This window comes from Artemia sp. Qi Xiang Cuo, chromosome 21 (assembly GCF_049724085.1).
Source record: "Artemia sp. Qi Xiang Cuo chromosome 21, ASM4972408v1, whole genome shotgun sequence".
NCBI classification, from domain to species: Eukaryota; Metazoa; Arthropoda; class Branchiopoda; order Anostraca; family Artemiidae; genus Artemia; species Artemia sp. Qi Xiang Cuo.
Window position 1 is genome coordinate 13,778,856 of NC_142814.1, and position 6,064 is coordinate 13,784,919.

General features: G+C 31.6%; 1 pseudogene; it reads left to right on the forward strand.

The window, feature by feature from the left end:
- The first annotated feature begins 614 nt into the window (after positions 1-614).
- On the forward strand, positions 615-3,973 carry LOC148939261 (uncharacterized; annotated as a pseudogene).
- Positions 3,974-6,064: the final 2,091 nt, after the last annotated feature.

Sequence of the window (6,064 nt, forward strand, 5' to 3'; positions counted from 1 at the left end):
TTGGATTCCAATGGTGCTCTTTCCATTCCCATTTGATGTCAATTCTACGGTTTACAAGCTTCTTTTTCTTCTCATAAATATATTCTTTGTTAGCTTTTGTTTGTCAATCAGGTGCTCTTCACCAAGAAAGCAGCCAGTGCTTCAACAATGAGAAAGAAACTTTTTGACAAGACTAAAAATAATCGGCTATTATCCTCGCAATACTGTTTAATATAAAAAGAATCTCTTTTTCAAAGCCTTTACTTTTCTTCTTCCTTATTAATTTACGAAGTCTCTATTATCTTCAAATGACAATAAAGATAAGTCTGCAAGTACACATTCGGATTTATTTATGGGAAATGAAGCCAATTTTTTTTTTCTGTTTATCCTGGCATCTCTTCATATTGTCAAGATAATGGTGATCATCTTAAAGTAGAGTTGAACATTGACGGAGAGGTCAAAAAAAGTATGCCTCCGATGTCCTTATATTGTTTTGTATATTTGCTTGTCCAAAATGTGAGTTCGAGCATTCATCTTATCCAACTTTTCCGCTCAATATTAAGTATCCCGGGTGTAATCCGTAAAAAATAACAAAAATATTTAAAAGAGATACTTATCTGCAACTTGTTAACTGAATGGTCATGGGCAACTGGGCGAATAACAACATTAATCACATGCACTCCACTGGTAACACGTGTATTCTAATGTAATCATAACTTATAAACCCTTGAAGTGGTTTATAGCATATGATTAGCTTTTTTGTCTTTTGGAAATCATTATAACTTTTTTACAATTATAAAAATATGAGATATTTTCTTTTTATTTCTAGGGCAAAGCTTTTGCCATAGAGGTCTTCGGATTTTGCTGTGCTAAATAACAATAGTAGGCCTTAATAATATTACTATATAGCCTACGACTCCATAATATATTCATTTTCTTCAATAAATGCTTAAGTACAACTCCACTCTAATGAAACACAGTCACCAAAGCCGTACCAAGGGGAGGGGGGTTTGAATACTCCCCCCCCCCCGAAATGTTTGTCTGACTCGTAAAAACGCAACAAAAATGGATATAAAAATTTTTTATTCGTCTTTTGTGTAAACCCTCCACCCCCCGAAAAAAATTTTGGACTACCCCCCCCCCCCAAAAAAAAAATCCGGTCTTGACTGTCACCAAAGAAGCGATAAGTTATTTGATGTTCAATCAGCTACTTCGATAAAAGGGTGATAGAAAAATTAAAATAAATATATTTTTTTTAAGGTATTGCCTCTTCTAGAATTGAAAGTAAAGTGCAATCGATGAGGTCATAACAGTGACTTAAACTTATTATTTTTCAAATTATTTTTTAAAAGCCTTCTTGGCCATATGGAGCCCTTGGGTTTGAAAGACAGATCAAAACTGTTTAAATTCAGGGTTTTAATAATCGCATTTATTTGTGTTATAATAATTTTTTTCGTATACTTGTATAATTTTTTTATTTTTAATATTTATTTAAATTATATATAATATTTATATATATATATATATATATATATATATATATATATATATATATATATATATATATATATATATATATATATATATATATATATATATATATATTTTAAATAAATATTAAAAATTTAAAAAAATTATGCAAATGTATGAAAAAAATTCTTATAACACAAATAAATGCGATTACTAAAACCCTGAATTTAATAAATATATGTTTCATGTAAAAAATTAAAACAAATGAAAAATTAAATATATGAAAAATTGAAATAAATTAAAATTCTAAATTCTAGAATTGAAAGTAAAGTGCAATCGATGAGGTCATAACAGTGACTTAAATTTATTATTTTTTAAAAGCCTTCTTGGCCACATGGAGCCCTTGGGTTTGAAAGACAGATGAAAACTGTTTCAATTCAGGGTTTTCATAATCGCATTTATTTGTGTTATAATAATTTCTTTCATATACTTGTATAATTTTTTTTTAATTTTTAATATTTATTTAAATTATACATATATATATATATACACATATTATGTTATATTGCATAGTTATACAATTTTTTTCGTTGTCATGTTATACTTTAGTTTGTGTTATTCGCTGTTTGATTGCGGGAAACGTCTTGATTTTTTGCAAAAATATTAGTTCACATAGTTTTGCTGATAAAAAGAGGGAGGAAGTTACACCAGAATTCCCAGTTAACTATCAGGATACCTACCTAAGACTAATGCCTAAAATTAGCTCTTATAAATTATGTATCAATGTGAGAGTTTTTATAATTAATTTTATTATAAATGTTTATGGTTATAATGTTAAAAGTTGATTTGTGTACCAAATAAAAAAAAAGAGTTTTGGTGGTTTATGGTGAGTGAATGTAATTATTTCAGTTTACCCTGTTGGAGCGTTCTATGATAATGATAGCAGCAAACATGGATGTGGATTACCTAGTAGCACAAGATTTACAAAAGTATGTCTAAAAAAAAAAATCAATTTTAATTGTCAAGATGAGATAACAAGTCACATTTGTGTATATGCTGAAAGTGATACGGCAAAACAGGAGGTTTCTCACACAGTAGAAAAACCTTTCAAATGTGATATATGTAAGAAAGGTTTTACTTCAGGTACTCGTTTATCTTATAATCAAAGAACTCATACTGGAGAAAAACCTTTCAAATGTGATAAATGTGACAAAAGATTCTTCCATAAAAGTGCTTTATCGCATCATCAAAGAACGCATACTGGAAAAAAACCTTTCGAATGTCATATATGTGACAGAACATTCGCCCAAAAAAACAATCTGTCAGCTCATCAAATAACTCATACTGGAGAAAAGCCTTTCAAATGCGACATATGTGAGAAAACATTCGGCCTAAAAAGCACCCTTTTGATCATCAAAGAACACATACTGGAGAAAAACCTTTCGAATGTGATATATGTAAGAAAGGTTTTACTTCAAGTTCTGGTTTATATTATCATCATAGAACTCATACTGGAGAAAAACCTTTCAAATGTCACAAATGTGACAAAACATTCTGCCAAAAAAGCACCCTTTCGGAACATCAAAGAACACATACTGGAGAAAAGCCTTTCAAAGGTGAAATATGTGACAAAACATTCTTCCATAAAAGTGCTTTATCGAATCATCATAGAACGCATTGTGGAAAAAAACCTTTCGAATGTCAAATATGTGACAGAACATTCGCCCTAAAATACCAATCTGTCAGATCATCAAAGAACTCATACTGGAGAAAAGCTTTTCAAATGTGAAAGATGTGACAAAACATTCGGCCTAAAAAGCACCCTTTCGGATCATCAAAGAACACATACTGGAGAAAAACCTTTCAAATGTGATATATGTGATAAAAAGTTCACCCAAAAATCCAATCTTTCAGTTCATCAAATAACTCAAACTGGAGAAAAGCCTTTCAAATGTGACATATGTGACAAAACATTCGGCCTAAAAAGAACCCTCTCGGATCATCAAAGAACTCATACTGGAGAAAAACCTTTCGAATGTGATGTATGTAAGAAAGTTTTTACTTCAAGTTCTGCTTTGTCTCATCATCAAAAAACTCATGCTGGAGAAAAACCTTATCAATGCGAAATTTGTAAGAAATATTATGCTTCAAGTTCCAGTTTATCTCGTCATAAAATAACTCATACTGACGAAAAGCCTGATGAATTATAGTGAGAAATATCTTACTTCTGTAAATAGGTGATTATGTTTACAAAATTTTCGAGTTTTGTACTTCTTGCCCAAAGGAAGATCACGGAGGCGGGTGGATTTTTATTTCTTGGTTTCCTATGGGTAATTGTATCGAACCAACGGTCATAGAAGTTCGGAAGGAGGGGGATGGGGAATTATGCTTTCATTATGGTTTTAGAAAACCATAATGGCCTTTATATGGCCTTTCAAAATTATCAAAGAACTCATGCTAGAGAAAAACTTTTCTGTGTATTTAATTTTGTGGTCTCAGGAAATTTTTGTCTGCAGTACATATGAAAACCCTTTCTAAAATGTCAGCATAACCTAAGGATATTTTTAATTATATATATATAAACTATTTTTAAATTTTACAAACCTTTTATTACATTTTCTTGGATAATTAGAAAAAATCCTTAAAAATTGTTTTATTAAGAATAAGAAAATTGCATGAAAATAACTCTGTGAAATTACACATTAGAATATGAGAACACTTTTGGATTGAATTTGACAGTATACTCAAGACTAATGACGTCTACAACCTATATTAAACTGTTTTCTATTCCATTTTTTTTTAACTTTTATTACTGTTTAACTTTTATGCGAGCTTTTTATAGTTTTGACTATGGAACCACTTTACAAGAACATAGAAATATGGGTGCTCTAGAGCTCTTAGTCAGGATGATAATTAGAATCATGGTGGGTCAATAACAGTTTTTTTGTTACAAAATGATCAGATGGTGTCGTTTCTTATTTTTTTTGCAGCGTGCCTCAAGGGCCGCAGCGGGGATAAAATCTTTTATTAATGGTTTTTAATCGAGCATATAAAATTTATTGAACTGTGCTGACTTCTTGAGTCTTGTGTTAGTCTTGTGTACAGTCTTGTGTTAAGTTTCCTGTTGTCTAAGTTGACCTAGCTTTCAATTCACTAAGTTCACTAAAATTCACTTAGTTGTGACTTTGATGATATTAATTAACAGTAAGTCAACCTAAAAGTTTCGGAATGGTATTAACCCATTAAAGTTAACGTCTTTTCTTAGAATTAGCTGTTTTCACATCTTTTTTTTTCAAATAGACTTCGCGTGTCTTCATTCTGAAATGAGTTACTTTATGGCCGAATAAAAATCAAATTTATTACAACACAAGTGCCATGTATACTATGGGCTTTAGTTTATTCCCCTCTCCCCTTAGAAAGGGTGTTGCCTCATCCTTAATCTCTTCCTCTTGTGGCAAAAATTACAGTGTTAACATTTATCTTACTCTTGATAACTGATAACTGAACCCCAGAAAGACGAAAAAGAATTGTAAATAGACATAAAAATATACTTAACGATATACAACACATTTTCAGCCTATATCTTGAAAGAATATTCCGAAGATCTTTCTATTCCTTATTATTTTTATTTGTCAAACTTTCTCTGTGGACGCTCAATTTTATGTATATAGAGAACCTTCCAAGGCGGGGGATATGTTTAGCAAATTAAACAATATAATCTAAATAATACTCTTTAAATTATTGTTAAATCTTAAAGAAATCAATTAGTTCGTGGTAACGAACTGTAAGTAAAAGTGACATGGCTCAATAGTAACCGAAACTCTATAAAACGGAATTTTAATTAGTGAGCCGAGAGCCTGGGAATGTTTGCCTGATTTTCAAAAAAGAGGGAAACACCCCTTGAGAGTCAAAGAATCCAAAAGTCAAATCTTACGATCAGATTCAAAGTATCAAAGTACCCTGCTGTAGAGGTTCCAAGCTACTATCTGCAAAAATGTGGTATTTTGTATTTTTCGCTAAAAGAAAGATATTGGATGCCTGTTTATGTGTTTTTCTTTCCCCCAGGGGTGATCATATCGACCCACTGGTCCTAGAATGCTGAAAGAGGGCTCAACGGAGCTGAAATTAAAAGTTTAAGTACCTTTTTGAAGTGACCAAAAAGATTGGAGGGCAACTAGGCCTACTCCCACGCCCTCTTTTTCCAAAAATCTTCGTTCAAAATTTTGAAATAGCTATTTTTGTTCAGTATAGTTTAAAGACCCAATAATTATGCCTCTAGAGATAACATGACCCCTCACAACCCTTAGGGAAAGGTCTAAGTTATAAAATTAGCCCGTTGTTTACGAATAGTATTTGTTATTGGGCAGTCTGCATGTATTTTCTGGGTCGGGGGGGGGGGGTGAAATTTCTGCTGGAGGGATTTTCTATGAAGAGGGAAGTGTCCAGGGGGGGGGGTGAACTTTTCAGGGAAAATTTTACACTGGGAAATTCGCCAGAATTCCTATACGACATTCTTTTTTGGTCGATTTTTCTTTTTGCCGACTCAATTTTATGCACTGAGGTATTGCACTTTGCGCTTTATTGAAAAAAAAGCAACTACAAAAATGACAAAAAC